The sequence below is a fragment of the Falco peregrinus genome, chromosome 1 (genome assembly GCF_023634155.1).
Source record: "Falco peregrinus isolate bFalPer1 chromosome 1, bFalPer1.pri, whole genome shotgun sequence".
Classification (NCBI taxonomy): Eukaryota; Metazoa; Chordata; class Aves; order Falconiformes; family Falconidae; genus Falco; species Falco peregrinus.
The window spans coordinates 79,604,065-79,625,562 of record NC_073721.1 but is presented as its reverse complement, the minus strand read 5'-3'; the positions used below and the strand labels follow the sequence as shown (position 1 = coordinate 79,625,562).

The following is a 21,498-nucleotide window of genomic DNA, read 5'->3' as shown; positions in this document are numbered from 1 at the left end:
ACATAAAAATGGGCTGATTTGAGGTACATAAAAATAATGGGCCTCTTCCTGAGATATTAAGAGCAGCAACAGCCCTGTTCAGAAAACTCAGTCCCAACTCTGCTCTACACCCTTTTGGTCATCTCAAAGACCTGACAACCCAGATCACGTAGAACTCCTGCATCAAACTGGTAGATCTGGGAATATTTTTATCTGATACAGTCTTGGAAAGGAACAAGTGGATTCACTGACAGTGGAAGAAAATTATAACATACCAGCCAAGTGAATTTGTTAAGAAACCCTAAAAAAAAAAATACAGAAATTGCCACACAAAAAAAAGGCCTGAGTAATGACAGCTCAGGCAACATTTCACATACTCTTTCTCCTCCCAAGCTCCACTCCACTAGATCTACTACCGTCCTGGTTAAAACCGTACTGCTGTAGACTGGGTGGATACAGCTGTATGTTTATGTAGCCCATAGTTCTGTTAATCACAGCAGCAGCACAAAGTGATGATACTGAGGGTAACCGTGTACTCTAGCTGAAAAAGAATCAAAGTAGATGGAGTTTTCTTTCCCCTCCTCTGTCCTGGCAGTGCACACTTACATGCCTTAAGTATCTAAGCTCCAAGTGCAGGTCCATTCACCTGTGTTAGGCCACTAACTGTTTTCTACATGGATACAGAAGTCTAAGCTCCAGATGGGACCCCAAAAGGTCATTTTGAGATACCAAGTACAGAACCATTTGAAGATCAAATTACTGCACTGAGCAAGGATTCTTAAATCCACAGCATCCTGTCAACAAGCAACTATACAGACGTGACTACAGGATTTTTAATATGCAAAAAAGACGATCCATATTTTTAGAACAATGATCAAGTTTAGCACAGCAAGGCAGGAATACAAATCACTTTTAAATCCAGCAGCACAAATGTTTGTTTTAACTGAAGCCAAATTACCAACAGTTTACATCAACAGAATTAACTCCATGGTTTTTTTAAAAAATCTGAGCACAAAACAAAAACTGTACAACCTACACTTGAAATATAACAGAGCATACCATTCACTATTTTACTGAATTTCAAAACACAGACACAAGCATAGCACAGTACTGTGCCTTTTAGAAAAGTCATCACAGATCAGATCAGACAGCTGATGTTCCAAATGGGCAACTGAATCTACTCAAGCAAGCGCGTATCAGGGTGAGTAACTCTACACCCTGCAGAAGTACTGAGCAGCAGCAAGAGATGAAGCTCAAAAAGCAGAGAAACAAGCAGACTGTTTCAAAAAGAAATGCAGAAAGCCATGGTAAAGGACACAGGAGACTGATGTAACACAGAGAACAGGGCAGAAGCACATCCAAAGTGGCAGACAACCAGGGATACTCACTCTGTTCTAGCTGACATAGCTATCACACCCAGAAAATGATAAATGAGCTGGGTAACTATTTATTTAACAGATGCAGCATTACTTTCACACCAATATGAAATACTTCACGCTACCCGTAGCTGCCTTCCAAGGCTTTTCCATGCAATATGAGCTACACTGAAAAAAAATCCATAGACTTCAAAAATAGTGGCAACTGAAACCTGGAAGTGAGACACATTCAGTTTAATTGTGAAGCTCTACAAGTGATTAGTACAGCAGAAGAAAAATTAGGTAGATGTGTTAAAGTACAGTTATTTTCAGCCTCTGAATCTCAAAACCATAAAATCCATTTAATGAAGGAAGTTAACTCTTCAAAGTAACCAATGCTTCCAATATGCTCTACTTTTTGAATTAGAGAAGTCTTAGTGTTAAAAGTCCAAGAGTATGAGATGTTGGCATGCCCATCTAGCCTTGTGAACTGCCAAACCTATCACTATTTTAAATAAGGATAAACCATTTCAAGGATAACTCATCATCCAAGGTACTCTGAAAAACACATCTGCAGCGTTAAAAGCTGGGATATCAACACCATCTGTCATGAAGAATGTCCAAAACTTCCAAAGAGCCTCATTTTAGTTGACTATGACTTCCAATCTGAGCAGACGTACTGGTAAACTCTGGTTTGTTAAAGGAAGATGACATAGTAATAGTAGTTAAAAAAAAATGTTTTCTATAGATTATTCTTGTCATTTCCTGTCTTCTCCCATACCAGATGCTAACATTTATTGCAACTCCTGGGAAAAGATTCAGCAGGTGAGAAACAAACCTAATAACTGAAGATGTCAACTAGAGAAGCCTCAGGGAAAAAAAAAATTATACCTATGAAATATACAATATGTACAACTATTTCTGCACAGATTGATCAATGTAGATACTACACACACACACACATATATATGTAAAAGATCAACTATCTACATGCAGGTAAGTATCCTACAGAACTCACTGGACACCTCAAAAAAAATTATGGCCAGGACGAAGGACTTAAGACAAGCATCATTGTGCATCAACAGTTCTACAACAATTTCAGTATGGTATACTATTGGCACTAACGCCATAAGTAGTAATGAATAATATATTATTGCCAAAGGGGAAAAAAGGGGCGTTGATTTTACCGAATATAAAATCATATGTGCAAAGCCGACTTAAGAGCCTCTCAAATCAATAAATTATACATGTATATAAACTCTTAGCTTTGTAAATGTAAATTTATTGACATATAATTACAAAGCTACCTTAGATATTTAAATCAAAGGAGAATCCCAAAAATATGGTTAAGCATCTTTAAATTCACTCTTCTATAGAAGTGTTGTTTCAGAGAGAAGGTTGTAAGAAATAAATCCATGCATTTAACTAAAATCTTAGTAATTCCATTCATATTTACCTTCATTTTGGTAGCATGTCATGACAATCATTAATACTTATGTATAAAAAGGTCAATTAGGACTTCTCTACACAGATCAATTTTTTTATTATGCCAATTACAGTGGAACAAGCAACTGTCACTTTTCATCCTTCGACTGTACAGTGAATTTTACTGTGCATTATGACTGCTGGAAAAGACTAAGTTATAACACTGGTACTACTGAACTAAATTTCCTTACAAAAAGACTGCCTATGCAGTATTATAGGCATTAAAGCCATCGCTAAATTTATTGCTAAACCATGTATTCACAGGGATTCAAATATTTACTCCACCACTTCTCACACCTGCCAGTGAGAACAGAACAGTAACAGAGAATCAGGACATTGATTATTTTTTTTCCAAGACATCTACATATTAAACTAATAGCTCACTGGGTATGAAAAAGAATTAAGTCAAACATATCACAAGAGAACTTCTATGTCAGTGAGTAGCTTAGGTACAGAATAACATTTAAAATACAATAAAAAAGGTGATACCTTATTTTGCAGAATACTTTTTTGAATGCTCAAAAGTCCACAAAGAAACTGTGCACATACACAACCCTGAAATCAATACCTGCTTTTATGTTTTGGTTTTAGAATACAGAGGAACCATGCTAGAAAAAGTATTGTACCCCGAAGACAATGTGTCAGAAGAAAATCAGTAGTAGATAAAGAAATGGATAGACTTTCTGATTGTTTACTATTGTTGTGCTTCTAATATTACCATCTAATTTTAAAACAAACTCAGACCAAACAGTTCTAAGGTAGAACAGCCCAGCAAGAAATAGCAAATTCTTTTTTTAGTCCAAGATGCCTAAAATACACTGAAGTACACCTTCCCTATTAGCACAAATACTTTCCAAGCAATCTGGGTGTGCAGCATTAAGGAAGCAGCAGCTGGAGCCTAGGAGACAGCTGAGCATCTGGCAAAATCAATTTCCTCAACACTGTGACATGACACATGCCATCCATTATAGAGATTATTCACTTTTTAGAAGTAGTGTGTTTTGTTTGCTAGAATCTACAGTTTCAACCATGGAAAACTCTTGCATATGAAGCGTGCCATATCTGAGGGGGGTGGGGGCAGGACCCAAACCTGAAACAGGCTTTCAAGCAGCTTCTTTCAACATGCACTAAAAAGCTCTGCACACCAGACCAACCTACAGGGCCAACAGTGAGTAATCATTACAGCAGCATGACACTAGGCTAAAAGCAGAAAATGAAAATGCCATTTCCCTACAAAGAAATAACAGTCTCATTTTTTAAAAGACTTCATGAAATACAGTGATAGATCTTATCACTTCTCTACAGGCAAAGAAAGGAATAGATGTAGAATGAGGCAGATGTTTTCTCCACTGTCTATTCGTATTAGCAGCTTAAAGACACCATACTTAATGGATGACTGATGAAAAACAGGACTAGGGTAAAAGCTAAATAGACAAAGGAGAAGTTGTTGTGGTGGTTTTTTTGGAGGGTGGAGTGTAAATCCTGCTTTTTGTTTACTAACATTTTGTTGAAAGATTTCTTTTGAGGAATTAAGGTAAAACGCAGTCAAATACTTCCCTAACTCTGCTGTAAAGATGAGAAGAAAGACAGAGAGTAATATGTGGCATGCCTATTGTACATCATAAAGCAGATAAAATTAGCCCTTTGTAGGTTAAACAGCTGTAAAAAGTGATAAACAAATGATCAGCTTAACAGGAAACAGACAGCTGGAACCAGTGCACAAATACTACAAGGCTTTCAGAGCCCCATCAATATGCCTCAGTCCTGACCTGCACACAGTCACTTTGTGGATTTGGTATCATTAACTTACTTGCACCTCCCAAAACTGCCAAAGCCCATACTGCCAGAATACTCTTATTTTCTTCTTAACACCATTCCATTAGGAAATTGTTAAACAGCTTCCAGTTGCAGTCTTTTTCTCCCCTCTTTAAATCCGTAGGTGACAGCATTAGTGAGAAAATACGTTTTATTAATGAGACCTCTAAAAAACACATTAAAGATTAGTTTTAAAACTGTATAAAGTGTTTGCAAAGATTCTTGTTAAAAGCTTAAACTGAGCATTTCATTAGGCATTTTAAAAAAAGCAAATAGTATTTATTATACATTAAGCACTACTACACCCTGAGGTTTCTGCTTAGAGCTCTTACACATAAATGCAACTGATAAAATGGATATGACTTGTTAGCCAAGGCAGAAGCAGCAGTTAGGGAAATGTTTCAATCTCACTGGGACACAGCACAGTATCATGCTTCTGCTGTTTCTGCTTACACAGAATTGGTTCCTGAGAGGACGACATTTAATTAGCTCCAAAGACATCCAGGAGGTACTCATTTTACAAACTGAATAATAATGCAAACAGCACAGGTAATCCTATATGTAGAGCACCATAAAGGTGACTTCTTCACTGCATAGTAATGGAAAGCCTCCAGGAGAATGACAAGGAGAAAAGGGCAGATGTAGATGCTGTGCCACCACAGTTAGGGCCAAATTCAAGATCTCCAGGGGACAATGTCCTCTTACTTAAAGCGATGTTGCTTCACTAGCATTTTTTATATGCATTGACTCACATCACTGCATTTTCAATCTTTTCTGTATCATTGTATCATACTACCTCATACAACATTTCTGTCATAACAACCGTGCTTCCCTCCTTTTTCCTCACAAACCCTTGGCATCTTCTTTTAAAAGCCAGTAGCCAGTAAAGTCCACCTTAAAGCTGACCTCACTGGCAATGGGAAAGTTTATAAAGCACCCCAACTAAATAGTTCTCTTCCCTAGTGACTACCTTATGAACTATAACATATCAAACAGCCAAAAGTCCTTTCACAATGGAGTTCTCCCAGAAGGAAAACAAAACAACTTCCTCTTGTCTTCTCTATCAGGGCCAGAGGTGCACAAAACTTGAGAAGAAAAACTAGGGTTACATCTTTGCTTGTAAACACATGAAAAATCACATCAGACAAAGCAAGCAAAAAAGGATTGATTTTTGTTCTTAGCCTGCCTTTGGTGCTTTTCCATCATTCTTGCTCCTTCAAATAAAAAAGTAAGTTTAAGTAAATAATGAGTAATTTTTGTAAACAATTACTTTTTTTGTCTGGATTAAGCACAATACATCAAGATTCACGCTGAAAGGACAGCAGCAGAAGAAAAGAAGCAGGAGAAGGAAAGAGGAAACTAACTACACATCACTATATCATTTTGTCATAAAAGCATTCTATCACATTTCTACAGCTGATGAGAGTTTAGAACACTAGTCCCAAATAAAGGGCACAACATTGCTCAGTAAGTTTATAACAGCTAGGAAGGAGAGGAAAGAAAAAAAAAAAAGATTTCACTCACAGGAAAAGAGTAAAAGAATGATCGCCACTTGCAAAACAATCCCCAAATTCTAGTAAATGAAGATGTTTTTGTCCAAATATTGTTTTCTTTCTTTTTTTTTTCTTTTTTTTTTTTTTTAGGTTTTTGGGGTGGGTTTTTTGTTTTGTTTTTGTAGGTTTTTAAGTTGTATCTACAAAGGCTCTGAAAGTTGACCAAACACTGACAAACTCAGCTTTAAGTTTTCCAGTGTCCTGGTTGGACTTCAGTGCTAGCAATCCTGCTTGGCCCAGAAAAATTTATTTTGCCCACACCAAAGTACCAAAGAGTATATGCTATTCCTGCTTAACAGCTGCCACATTACAGCTCCAAAGGACACTGTGATCTGTGGGCATCCCTATTCCAAATTCCTGGGACTTGACACTGGCACTGCATTTCATCAGTCACTGTCAGGGAGGCAATATGGCACCTGTATGCTGCTGCCCCACAAGCCCCTCAAACCAGCACTGGCCAGCAGTACCACTGAAAGCCATATAATATGCCCCCTCTCCTCTACTGTCAGCCATACATATGGGCAGCTGGATTAAAGAACTACCCAGATTTAAAGCATGCATCTAATTAATGGATTTATGAAGCAAATTTGAGCTCATGTCTTACCCAACTCAACTAACCACTGGCAGAATTTCAGGGGAGAAACAGCCAGAGGTAAGAAGTGACCATTCAAGAGAGATGGCTGCAGCACAGCTCTGAAATGCTCCCTGAAGTACAATGTGAAACAGAAGTCCCTGCAAAGTATAAAGTGTAATTAGCTGGAAAGGATGCTGCCTTCCCTCTTCTCTCAGCTGAAAACAAAAACAAAAGCTTGTGCAAAGGTATATACTATCTTCTGCAGAAGACAGAGGGGAAAAGCATTTAATCTATACTGTTACAGCTATTGCGCATCTTAAAAATACCACTTAAAGTCAGACCTCCTTTCCGCCCTGTTTTACAGGGATAGTGTGGAACCACTTTCCCAGGTTCACACGTTAAACATTTACTTGAGAATTCAGTTTCACTCCCTGAACTTTCCAGGACACAGCGCTGTCATGACCAGGCAGGTGTGCACGTGCACGCAGATGGAGACAGTGCCTAATGTGGGAACTGGCAGGTCTGGGGACAGCTGATATATTACTACACAAGTAGCATTCATTATTCAAAGTGCCATGGCACTTGCACGCAGGCACAAGCAGAGATCTCTCTCACACTGGAGGAAAAAAACCCAGCGAGTCAGAAGATTTGCCCAATATACACCCTCTGTGGAGACCACAGCATTTTGCTGTAGCCTAGGAATTAGTACTGCAATCTACCTTCAGTTTTCTCTAAAGCAAATGATCAAGTAAAACTTCTAAAACATCACAAGCAAAAGATGAATTTGGAAAAGCTGTTACACTGTTACTTAGACAATACTGTCTTTCATATACATAGATTACTACCCAAACGCTCAATTAATTCTTCAGATAGCCACTTAATTGTTGCAAAATCTCTGCCTCATTCGCCACATTGATTTCTACATCAAATAAAAGCATTTGGCAGAATTGTATTTACCATTTTAATTACCGAATCTAATTTAGATAGTCGTTTTCTTGACTTCATACCAAAACACCTACCGCAATCAAGGCCATTCCTTGGACAAGATGCATGCAATTTGAGAAACCCTATACACTGGTCCTCAAGGATACAATTTTTAAAGAACTACATATAGGAAGGGCTACCCCCACGTGCTTTAACAAGCTAAACATTCACAGCAGCAAACCATACCTTTAATGAAATTTTATGGCAGTTTTATATGGGAAAGAACTGAAGAGACAAGAATTCATCAGCTATGTAAAAAAACCTGTTTATTACTCCTTTAGTATAAAACTGGTTTTCAGGGGGAAAAAAATTGTTTCAGAAAAGTTTTAAATACAAAGCGAGCACTAACGAACTGCAATCATGCTTAAATCAAAATGATTTATGCATGTTTCATTATGTATGCAAGGAAAAAAAAATGTAACACATTCATATTCATTTAGCTGGCCACAAGCATTTTGCAGTTTTCTGTACTGAATAGCAGCCAATGAATCTCTCCTGACAGGTGATAGTTTTATTTGCATTTTGAGATTTCTCTCCACTGGAACCCCATTTACTAAAAAGAAATAAAAAATTAAAAAATTTCCTCATTTTGCTGTCTACAGTGAAGTTTGCAAAAGCACGCCTGCACAACTTGAAGTGCTGACTGAAGCACACTCTGCCTTAGGTAACTCAAGTGCCAAAACCAACAGGAAGAAGATATTCTTCTCACCAGCTGGCCCCTATATAATTCCACACACACATTTCCACCATTTCTGCACATATAAAGTCAAATTAATGAGAAACAAATTATTATTTGCCCCTATATGCTAGGTAGCAGAACCTTCAGTAATATTTGTTACCGTTTCCCAAAGCTGTTGCATTTTCAATCCTTTTTTGGAGTTATCCAAGCTTTTTTCTATTATCATGGTCTGAAACATATATTATTCAAACATAGACAAAACTCATGTCACCATTTTTGGAGTTCAGAGGCCTGCTACTTTAAGAAATCAGTACATTGAAGTGAAAAACAGTTAGAGATAGCTGGTACAGATATCCTTTGTTCTACCCTCAATAAAATAACCTCCACCCGTTTCATATTCTCAAAAAAAAAAACTTCCAATTGTGTTCTGGAACTTCCCAAGAACAACATTATTTTCAAGTATGATATTACAAATATTTTCATTAATGCAAACAAAGTTAGTTCTCAGCTTTACTTGCTTGTTTACATCACTGTTCAAATATCTTAATAGATGACAGGATGAAATTAATGTTTGACACATTGCAAAGTAAATGTAGGTGAATCTTCCTTCCTAGAAAATTCAGTGAAACAAAACGTAGTCTTAGAAGTAAAAATCAGCATGAAACCACCATGAAGAGTTATACCAACTAAAAGCATTTTACAGAACAGAGATTTTAAACACAAAAAAGGTAGGGCTTGTCTACCAAAACCTTTAAAACAGTACTTTGCATTTCATTTTTTCTTACACAGTGATATTCTAAAAATACATACCTTTTTAAAAAAATAAATCAGATATTTCATGTATCTTTAAAGTCACATTGTGGCCTGCTTGAAAAGAAAACCCTCATTAACTTGTGGAATAAACAAGAAGCAGAACTATTACAGCCGAGGATCCAACAACACCATGGGTTGCTGGCTCCCCCAAAACAAGTAGTACTGAAGAAGACTAATTTCCAGTAGACATATACATATTCTTTTCTTGATTCATTTACTATGTTAATTATACTTAAATGGGAGCAAATGTTTTCCCCGTGGCCATTAAATCTCTTTTTTTCCTCACCAATACTACCTAGAGTCCCTACTGCAGTCCCCCCAGGCTTCCACCTCAAATGCTAATCCATATGGCAGTGGTTTTAGTTTCCACTTACCCTTCTCTCCCTGAATTTTCAGAGTTTCACAGTGAATCTCCCAATGATCTCCTGCTACATGCCCTACCTGTCTGCTCCACCTGCCAGCCATATAAGAGGTGCACAAATAGCCTTGTAACCAAAGTGATAAAGACACTGATCAGCCCATTTAGTGACAGCAATGAGTGTGAAAGTCAAACTACAAGAAGATTAAATAGAAACACAGCCAGGAGAACCACAACAAATCTACAGCAACATATGACTAGAATAAATCTTATGTCCAAAAAGGCCACAGAGCAGCAAGTATGTAATTTGCACCATGACAGCACAGACACTACTCAGTCTCTCCTTTTGTTGTTAAAGTCTGCTGGAGACTCATTTATCTAACCTTAACAATGCTGAGTTAAATATTCTGTAACATAAAAATTGTGATGCCACCACCAATACAGAATTCCATCTCTTGGTTACTACACAAGACATGGCACATGTTCCCTATTAGCAAAATTAGCCAACCCTTCCAGCAGCTTCACGGGACTTGCTGCAACTACCCAGAACTCTTAAAGTGTAAGCCTGCATCTCAGTACTTTTTGCATGCAAATATAATAGCATGCAACGCACATGCTTTTGTCAACTAAAAATTTCCAGTTTCCTCAAGGACTTAAGCACTTCATATAGTCTTATGCAGCTCTTAACGTCCTTGACAGAACATTCCTGGGTTGCCCAGTCTGTAAGATTTGTTAATTAAACACTCTCAACCCAAACAACTAGTTCAAGAATTAGATCTCTAGCTTTTGTAAATAAACTGAAGTTCTTGGTAACATTTTAGGGTTTTTTGATCCTGAGTAAAGAATTCTTGCAGACTTTGGAATAAACAACATCTATTTTACCAGGCACTTAAGTCTCCCCTCCAAGCAGTTAAAAATGAAAGGAATGTTGTTTATCATCCCAAAATAGCTCTCAGTTAAACACTAATCATTACCATTGGTGAAAAAGACAATTTCAGTCATATGACATTTAAGGTCTGCCCTTAAGATACTGCGTATTACAGGTCCTCCTTGCCACTGTGTTTTGTGGTTTGACAAGCATTTTAACATTCCTCTTCCCATGATTTCTCAATTTCTCAGTTTCACAAAAATATCTTGCATCTCCTTGGAAACCTGAACACAGCACAACAAAGACTGCTGGCTCTAATGCTTAGAAGCAGGTTAGAAAAAGAACTGCATTCCCTTGCTGGTTAGCATAGGGTTCAGCACTTCATTTCTCTTTACTAATGTATCGAGCAAGAATGTGTCTCTCTCCCCCATTAGTTTTCTTACTTGTCTTCACAGCCATTCACTCAAATCCTATTGACTCCTTCACTACTAACTTGCACTCAGCCTGAGGTTTAATGAGTTTTCTAAGCACCTATGTAGAAAAATGTAAGCAATTTAAGAAGGCTCACAATACCCAAGCAATACTCCACTAAGTAAGCTTCCCCTGCAAAACTGGCAAGAAAGAAGAGAACTACGAACCCATTTGCAGAGCTATTTAAAACTATAATCCTAACCCACATCAATTGCTCTTGCTCAGCACAGGATACCAAAAAACAGCAAACTAATTTCTTTTGGGTTCTGTGCCCATCTGCCACAGCCATAGCCCCTAGTTTGGGAATTGCTGTTTAGATATTAATGGTGCTTCTACTGCCAGCAAACGTTTGCCCCCTAGTTCATCGATCCTGTAATACCACTCCTGTTGGAGTAAGAAAAAAATTTTAAATGATGCTTCTCATTTTGGATGTTGGACTGCAAGAGGAAGCACAAGCACAGCCCTATCCCCAAAAAGGAACTCCACCCCTGCCTTGTAGCCCTGTGTCATGTTCTGCTCAAAGCAGCCCTTCGCTGCAGCGGGTTTAGCCAGCGTTGCCCTTGCAAAGCTACCTTCACCATTACAACAAAACACACACTTCTCAATGAAAAGCTAAAATTCTGAAGGAATTTCCTACGAACTACACATCTTCAGTGGCCTAAGAAAAATTCTCTCACAGGAATCAATGCAGTTTTCTCACGTGAAGCACAGTGGGAAATTTGAATCATCCAGTTACTTCAGTGTAGTTGAAAGTCTTGCAGAGACAGGAACCAGGAATAACAAGCAGCATGCAAGTATCAATATGAAGGGGAAAATCAGGAAGAGTAAGATCCGCCCCCACACCCCAAAGGATAGAAAATGGTGCACATAAATGGCAGAGCAAGAATTTCCTTCCCAAGATTAAGAGAAGTTGTTCAACAAAACTGAAAGCTGACAAGTTCACAATCAACAAAAAGGGATACTTCTTCATATCTCTAAGGAATGCGCTGCTGAGGGATACAGGACTGTAAAGCCAAAAGCTTAGCAGCATTAAAGTGGAGAGCAAAAGATAAAATTACATCGTAATAGAAAATATTTAAAAACAAAGAGCTGGAAAAGACAAAAATATCCGAGTTTTATGACACAAGCTGAACTAACAGAATCCCAGAGATACACACCCTGGAGTGTATTATTGTCATAACTGCCTACTGCAGATTTTTTTGCATCATCATCCCAAGCATCTGTTACTACTCCTAATTAAAGAACAGATGGTCTGACCCAACATGGCAATTCCTATGACCCTATATTTATCAGCAGGTGGGGAAATTAAGTTTCAAGGTCTCAAGCAAGCAAAGCAAGATTAACCAAACCAGATAGCTAAATAGGTCTCAAAACGATGTGGTATACGACACTTACTGAAAATAATATTCTTGAAAGATAACGTACGATGTATTTTTCATGGTCTCTGTACAGAGAAAACAGCCTTCCACAAACTCCACCAGATGCAAATACGACTTAACTCCAGAAACACAGAGATTATCAAGCTAATAAATGAATCTTTTTTCATGTAACACTAGTGAAGCATAGCTATTCCAGCTGTACAGTTAAATTTGTGGAAGTGGAGGAAGTCAGCATGTTCTGAAAAAAGCTAGAGGCCATTTTCAGTAGTAATAAGAAAAAAAGAAAATAACACAGGCAAAGAAAATTAAAGCATACAGGCAAAAGTATACTTTCTTTTTAAGTGCAGGTTCAAAAACATGCAGGTGCACTGTGGAAAGCTACATTCCCAAATCTGACAACAGATGAGGAAGACAGCTTGAAATAATTAATCCACACAAGAACAGAATCTGAGTGAGACACTTACTAATCAATAAGGCAATAGCAGCATATGAAAGAAAGTATGCTTCCTTTAAGTGAGTAACGTCCCTCCTTCAAGAAATCTTTCAAGCTTTACTGGTAAAAAGGGCACTTCTGGTAGTATGCACCTGTATGGCTATTTTTTTTTTTTAATACTCTGCTAGAAAAAAGTTTAAATGGAAGTGGATGTAAAGTCTTATGTTCATGCGTCACAGGAGCTTCTGATGAGACTATGTTCTGAGAACGTGTATATCAACCTCATGAAGTTGGATGGAAGCACTATTATTGTAAGAAAATGAAAAATCGCCCTTTCCACTTAGTCACAGGGAACAAGTTAATACACATGTTCTTAAATTAAGGATCACTTGAGGATACCAAAGCAACAAGGAAGCTGGTTACCAGGGCATTCTCTATGAAGACACCAGGAAGATGCTCTTCAGCCTAACTCAGAAGCAGCCTTCATCTAGTACCAGCAACAGCAGTCAAAAGAAGAGAGCCTCCTTGCAGTACGGGCCAGTAAAGTACCTCTTCAATGGCTAATACAATTTTATAATACTATTACCAAGAGGGGTGAAGTACTTTGAACGTTATATACTAATCTCATAAAATTATCTAAATAAATTCTGTAATTTAATTATCTAATTCTCTAAATAAATTAGATGGATGAGCTGATTTCTTGAACATAGGGAATTTAATGAAAAATCTCCAGGTAATTCATCAAAAGCAAAGCTTATGTCTCCAAGCCATTTGTATGTTGCAGATCTCCAAGACACAGAAAGGAAAGCTACTCTCATACCCATCACTCCTTACCCTACTGGAAACGTGGACATCATTAACCTGATGTTAATGTTCATAAAAATTTCAGCACTTGGGAGTGGGAGGTGGGGGCAAGCCTTTCCACAGTGTTTAATTCAATTTATCTGCCTTACGTAATTTTCACCACAATCCTGGAACCGATAGACATACAGCCATAAACCTGTATGATATATGAATATATATATCCATATATGAATAAAGCCTTAAAATACACTGAAAATTTTTTTCACTGCCATTTTTCTTTTCAGACCATTGTAGGAGTCATTTATTTTGTCAAACATTCTCCTGATATTTAAAACCTACTTCTAACATAACTAGGAAGTTGTATAGTGCTCAACTTTTGTATGACTGTCACTCTAAAAGTGTGCTGTCACTCATGGGAAACCATTAGATGTGACTGGTTCCAGTCAAACTCCTCATCATTTAGTTACCTGACACACCTCCTAGAGTTACAAATTCTGCATTGGAGATGGTAACTCACCAGCATGCCAGTCAAACAAGCACATTTTACACAATCATTTACCACTGAAGAGCAACTTTTCTACCGTATACAGAGGTTAAAAAAACCTAACAAAAATTAATTCCACTGTATGTAAGCATCCCCTTCACGCACGTGTAGTGGGGGGCACACACAGGAGCAGGAACAGAAATAATAGTTTGGCTTGAATCCATTATTTAATTTCATTAACCAAAAAATATTCAAAGATATTCTTAAACATGGAAAAACTGACGTAGAAAAAACAGATCGAATGGTTGTCCAAAAGTACCTTAGGGGAAAGCGAGCTCAATACATACAAATGACAACAATTGAATATACGAAATCATGCTGTACTGACTTAGTTAAACCAATGTCATCCCTGTGCATGAATGCTCTTAACAAGGTTAAGCCCATTTTTCAGTTTATCTTGTTATTTACCAGGAATATTTTTACTTCAGGACTGATTTAATCTTTCCTAATTTGTAGGAAAAAAGGCACTAGATATTCCTATCTCTTTTCTGCTCTGGATTTATGGTTTGATATTCCACAGCATGGACACACAGTTAACTGTGCACCTATACAAGCTGAAGAAAATACAACCAAGTGGTTGCCTACAGATTCTGTATCAATCTAGATATACATGCATTAAGTACTGGATTATGGGATGATATTAGAAAAACAGGCCTGATAATGCCACATTTCTGAAATTATGGAAAGAATTCTTTATTTTCCCATTTCTTGCAGGCGAGTTTAAAAATAGAAAGTAAAAAATCTCAATGCATCCATACCAGAACATGTTACTGAAACTCAAAAAGGGAACTATTGTGAAAAAGCAAGAGCTGTGATTGCAGTCTGGTGCAGAGAGCTATAAGAAAATAGAGACACCTGCAATCATCACAGACTCTCCTTAAACCAAAGTACCTTTTGGATAGCAGATTACATTCTAAACCCACAATAAGGTTTTCAAACTGACACCGTACGTCCCAATAACGTACTCCACTGTCCAAGTTCTGAGGACATTATGCCACCTGCAACATCTTCACCCCCTGCCCTCTCCCCTTGAGGGTATCTGTGTAAAAGAAATAGAACAATAGACAACTCGTCAAAAGAGCTAAAAAGTAAGAGTTAAGAACTGTAAAACATCATATTTTCCTAAGTTATTTAGGACACAGAAAAGGCCTTTAGATCTAATCAAGAAAAATAAACATCTGCAAAAGGGGAAAAAAAAAAGTCTGCAGCATACTCTTTAAGGCAATGCTTATGAGTATTCAAATAAAATTAAAATATGAATCCATAAGGCAATAAAACTAATAAAATGCAATACCAGCCTCATTTATAAATCTTCTGTTTAATTTACAAGTCACTGTGGCCCATCCCTTCTGTTCTTTAAGTGTTCTGAAGTCCCCCTCTTGCACACACCAAACATACTCTCTCAGTTAAAATGCACTGTTATGCTGATGCAGAAATTGTGCTATAAAACTTGCATTTGAAAGATCTTTTTGTTTCTCAAATTTGTATTAGCCACAAATGGTAAATTCTATATACTTTTTACAGCACAGTAAAACATAAGTATTGTGACCCGATGCCCACATGAATTAAGTCCACATTTCTAATTTAGCCTACATCTTATTGCATTTGCTACTTGTTAAGGAGGGAACAATTTATGGGTACGTTTTTACCCATAAAAATTTAAAAGGAAGTTCTCCAATTAAAAATATTTGTCCTGCGGATACAGTAACTTTTTTATGTGCACACATGGATAGGGCTATGGTGATACTTTGACAGGTATCTGAAAGACAGTGACAGTTGGCAGACCTTCATGAAGACAAGAAGAAAAAACTTTACAGTGATTTAAAAAAAGAAAATATCCATACAACAGGAGTATTTGGTTATACCCAGTTACACTTGGAATCACACTATAAACTTAGTTGTCATAATACAATACTGAAGCTGCTTTCATTTTCCATAACAATTTAAAATGCTGCTGCTAATCATCAAGGAGGCACTCAAGGTGCAAATGCTCTTACTGAAACCTGCGTTCAGAGTTTGCTATAAATCTGTCATACTCAACTTCTGTAAATATTAAACACAGCTGTAAGCACTGAAAATTTAACGACAGGTAAAGCAGATCCACTCCATAGTTTCTGGAAAGTTTCAAGACTTAATAGGAGGCTGATTGGGAAGAAAATCTTATCAAGATAAATTTCACAATAGCAATTTTTAGTGGCTGTTGTTTCAGATGGGTGTTTGTATATTAGTTGTTACAGAAAAGCTTTCGAATTCCTGCATCTATGAATACATCCCCATTGGAATATGTTTGCATATTCTTAAACACATTCTCAGGACTCTTAACTCATAACACACTCTTCACACAGCCACTCAGTTTCTGAAAAAAACATTGTACTGGCAGAAACTTCTTCCTCAAGAAAATTCTGAGAGAAAATAGTGAGAACCAGCTCATGAAAAACTACCTGCCCTCTTTCAAGACAATTTTTGCACGAAGCCCCAACACAATACCCTTAGCCTCATTTATCAGACAAACACACCTAAGGGCACAGCTCTGAAAAGCATCATGGAGATGCAAGCAGATGGGACAGGAGGGGAACATGCACAACCCTCCACTCCACCTGCGACTAGAACATCATGAGCACACACAAAACTAGGTCTACACAATACAAGGCAAAAATAAACAAGGAGAATAATAGCTTAAGTCAAATGGGAGTAGCCCCACTGAGGAGAGGTCAGAGATCAGTTGTCATCCTGCCCCATCTGGGGACCACCCAGACAACTATCAGATGCTTCCAAGTTGACCTTCAGGTTTTCTATTTTCTTTCTTTCTAATTATTTTGCTCAGCATTTTGTAAGAAACATGGAATTATTCCTATCTGTGATGGTGTGCTTTCCCCCTCCCCCCTTCCCTGCTACCAACCTTTACTTCCCTAACTCTGCTCTAGTGATAACCACCAGCGGCAGTTGTAATGGATGTGTCTGGTGATGATGGCGGCATCCACATAAAGTAGATTCTGGGGAGACAGATAACACCACAATAGCCAAGGGCTAATTTGAGCAACATGCCCACCTAACCACTGTGCTGGTCAAGGTCTTACCCAAGCCAAGTTTGAAAGAAGATAACTTCTGTAGTCGGTATGCAAATATGACTACAAGTCAATTACCTTACTCCATAAATATAGAGGACAGCCCAGGGCCCACTGAGCTCTCCTGCATGGCAGTGGGCTGCATGCCAGGATCTCCCTCTGAGTAGGGATACCTCTCAAGGTTACTCCTTAAGGTTGAGATTCCATGCTACAACAGAGTCTTGGTAGCACACTAAACTTCGATATATTATCTAAGGGATAAAAACGATGGATTGTGCACATACAATCCTTTAGATACAAACCGCTGACCTGGGCTGGACTAAGTCTGATTCAGCTACACCTAAAGTCCCCTCTGAAAAGGAGTTCAGAACACAAGGGGGGGCCTTTCTGAACCTCATGACTCAACAGGAGGGTTTCACTGACAGTTTTGTCTGGCCCTGTCCTCCGTGCAGTAAATAATCAAATGTACCTTGCCATCAAATCCTGTTAAGCCACTGTCACATTTACCATCAGACTTCATTAAGTCACTGTTTTATATCAATAAACATATTGCTGTTTCTCTCAGAAGTACATCATTCCATTCACAGACTATCCTATTGCTCAATTGCATGGTTATCAGAAATACTTTGGTCTACAGAAGATGGACAAGCTCCAAATTCTGCTGCTGGTTCACATGCCAGACCCTGAGAGAAAACACTGGTCAAGCATATGAAAAGAATAGATTTTCTTTAATGATTTCTTTTCAGGTAAATTTTGGGACGTAATCCAACAAGTTTACAAACTGTTGGCTGCCCTCATTCTTCCTGAAGTTGCTCCAGCTAAGCCCATTGGTAACCCATCAAAAAAATTGCTTATTTCTTTATGCCTCCAGTTAAACTGAAATAAAACAGCACAGACTATTAGCCATTCACCTACTCCTCCACACTTCACACTGTTTGTGGCCATTCCCCAATCACTGGCATATTCCTTTAATGTCTTTGTAAGTCTGAAGTTTTAAAAATAAATCTAGTGCATTTTTTTAAAAATCTAAAAGTAACATTGGATGATTAGATGAAATTGCAGGTAAGACAGCTATAGTTGTGAAACTAAAATAGTTCTGGTACCAGTACAGAGTGTTTACATAAAGCAGGTGGAAGAAGGAAGCTCTGCAGTTTATTGGATGCACTGAAATCAAACCTTCTATCAAATCCTCTCCTAGTTAAAGTTCCTTCATATAAATGATGCCCTATAACATCTGAAAACCAGATCACTTGAAATATTATGAAATCCTTTTATATCAAATATGAGCAATTAAGCCATAACTAAGGCTTCACAACTTTTTTTGTCGCTAATGACATGCTGTGGGGTTTTTTTAGATGGGACAAAAGGTCAAAGGTTTTGTGTTGAAGACTTCAATATCTCACTATTATTTGCTGGTTTTACCATTGAGAGGTTTATGCAGTAAGCCATCAATATTTGTCATTCATTCTGAATACTGAAAAGCCTGATAAGAATTTTAAAATTTGAATTGTGTAGAAAGCAGAGGTCACAACTGACATTTTTGTGGTACCACCACTATGAATACCAAATTCATACACCTGCCTTCACAACCACAGGACCAGCTCCCTCTCAAAGGATAGCTTGTACAGCTAGTCCTTCCCCCCCCCCCCCCCCCTTTGAGTAGTCTACAGAGTGATTCTGATTTTGAGAGGCAAGTCCTTATGGATGCTGCACAAAGTGTTCAGTTTAATTAGTTTTGTTATTTATATTACAGCAGATGAAAATCCTTCTTATTAACAGATGAATACAAGGGCCTGCTTTTAGTACAAGACAAACATTCCTCTGTTCTTTTTCTACATGAAACTTAGTATAATGAACAGCCACTATTCATTTACTTAAAGAAATGGCTCATTCACCCAATTCTTTCCAAACATTAGCACATGTACAAAACCACAGTTGGGTAGAAGTTGTTAGTAAAAGGTAGGAACAGAGTACACAACTGCAGGTGTTTCAATCCAAGTAAGCAGCAGCGCATCACCAATCCATTACCACTGTATTTCCCAAGACTCACATTGAGATCTGTCTTCCCTCTCACACTGTAGCTGATGGGAAAGCAGGGCTGCTTCTGGCTTGGCTCAAACCTTTGCAATAATCACCCAACTCAATACACACACACACCCCCAGTTTAACAAGCCAAACAACCTTCTGTGCCCTTTTTCTCTCTCCCACCCCAATCCCTGTAACTCTAGCTGAAGCAGCTCTGGTTCTGTCTAACCCAACTCCTCACTGCCAAACTCTGGCCCTACTTGTCTCCTCTTCCACTCAGCTCAGCATAATTTTTCCTTGCTTCCAGAAAGGAGAAGACAAAGGGCTGAAGAGCAGAGAAGGGAAAACCCTCCTCCAGTGCATGCTGCATGTCCTCAGTAGGCTCATCTTACAAAGAAATTGCTGTTTTATCAGATAAACACTGTAATATTTCCAAGAGACCACAATGGGGTCCTAACAGGAAGACTGTTCCATGAGCATATAGCAACTGGGGAAACAGGAGATGCCTGCATCACAACACAAGCACACAAAGGGAAATAATTATGGCACTACACGTACTCTTAATTTTTAATAGCCATGATTCAAGAGAATTCAATGTTTCATCTGAATAGTCTCCTAAAATGTGCTGCAGCACAGGATTTCTGAGAATTATTTTAAAGTGGAAAAATACACAGCTGTATTCTCCTGGAGTTTCATATTTTTCTGCAGTGAAAAACAATGCTGATTGGATGTGTCTTAGTCTCAAGCTGTCTAAAAGCAATCCCATTGATCTACGCAATCAGTTGTTAGGGACAAAAAAAAAACATATTGACATGTACGAGGCCCACAGGGACTGAGCTGGGGTCCATGCTGAGCCCAGGGGCAGCAATCTGACATTGCAGCTTCAGCCCAGTTGACGGCCTGCCACTGCCAGGAACAAGGAGACCGAATCCTCCCATTTCCTCCATTCCTGGCCTACAGTCATCTCCTCGTGTTACACAGTCAGCTTCCAAACCAGTAGAAAACTAACCCAGTAAGAAACACTAAATCAGTCTTCCCTATACTGAGATCATGCAGCAGATCAACTTAGGTTAAGTGTAAGAACTAGGGAGAGGGTCAGGAGAGGGAGCAGGAGCAGAAACAAGACCTCAGTCTTCCAGGGTACTGCTTACCTGTAATGCAGAACCACCAGCTGTAATTTAAGTTTATGGACATTTTCAATAAACTTTACTACATCCTAAAGATATTAGGAATGTGTGTACATCTTCAAGTTAGAGGAAAAAAGCAAAATACAACACATGTATATAGAAAACTCATGGCTCAACTAAATTGAAATTAGCCTGTGTTACAGCACTCAAAGGAACATCTCCTTGTGAGGGCAAAATAAGTCTACAGGTCAACTTATCACACAAATTCATATTGCATAGCTACTTGTAAAGCTGTTTATTTCCCTGAAAATGTGTGTTTCTAAACTGAGGAGAAGAAAAAACTCTCACAATTCCTCTTACTCAAGCTGAAGCAAGCTTTGTTACACACATGCAGTCCTTTATCCACACTGTACCACGTACTGCAAACACCATCTCAGTAGCTGCTGAGTACTGCTGACCTTATGCTACAGGTTTCAGAACAAAGTTAAAGACAAAACACAATGTCTAAGTAACTGATTAACATACACAATGCATCCAGAGTGTAAAAATCAGTATTTCTAGAAAACAGAAGCTTTGAAGACTGGCCTTCACAGTATTCTAAAGTAGTAAACAGTTCTTTGGCAATCCCAGTAAACCCCTGCTTCCACAATTCAATGTTAATAATGGATTTAAGTGCACATGAAGATCTCACTGGGCACCTGTCTCCATCTTCATACATCTAGATATTTGCAGATCTAGTTAGCCATAATCCTGTAATGATCTAACTAGTTCTGAGACTGTTGGCAAACCAAGTTAAGCAGGCAGCTCAAGTCCCTCCCTTTTCCTTCTGCTCAAAATCTGTAACCAGAAAAATAAATCAGTCCTTTAACTCTTCTTGAATATGATTCTTACAATCCATAGTGGAGCTTTTGGCTTTCATTTCAGTATATTCCCAAAACACAGCTGTAAAGTATAAAAATCAATTAATAATGTTTTGACAGAAGACAGCTCACCCAGACACTACACAGGACAGATTTACTATTCTCATAATTACATAAAACCTTCAGAAATCTCCAGAGACTTGTTTTTCACAGATGTTGACAGAGAAAAGTACTGCCTTTATTATCACTGTCTAAGCTTATAATGGAAGTATACTATGCATTTCAAATGACCAAAGCCAAAAAAGGAACTTCCTCTGAGCAATAATC

General features: G+C 38.1%; 1 protein-coding gene across 14 annotated transcripts in view; it reads right to left on the bottom strand.

The window, feature by feature from the left end:
* The window catches only part of SIPA1L1 (signal induced proliferation associated 1 like 1), a 221,412-nt gene that overhangs the window by 112,630 nt on the left and 87,284 nt on the right, over positions 1-21,498 (bottom strand). The window lies entirely within an intron of this gene.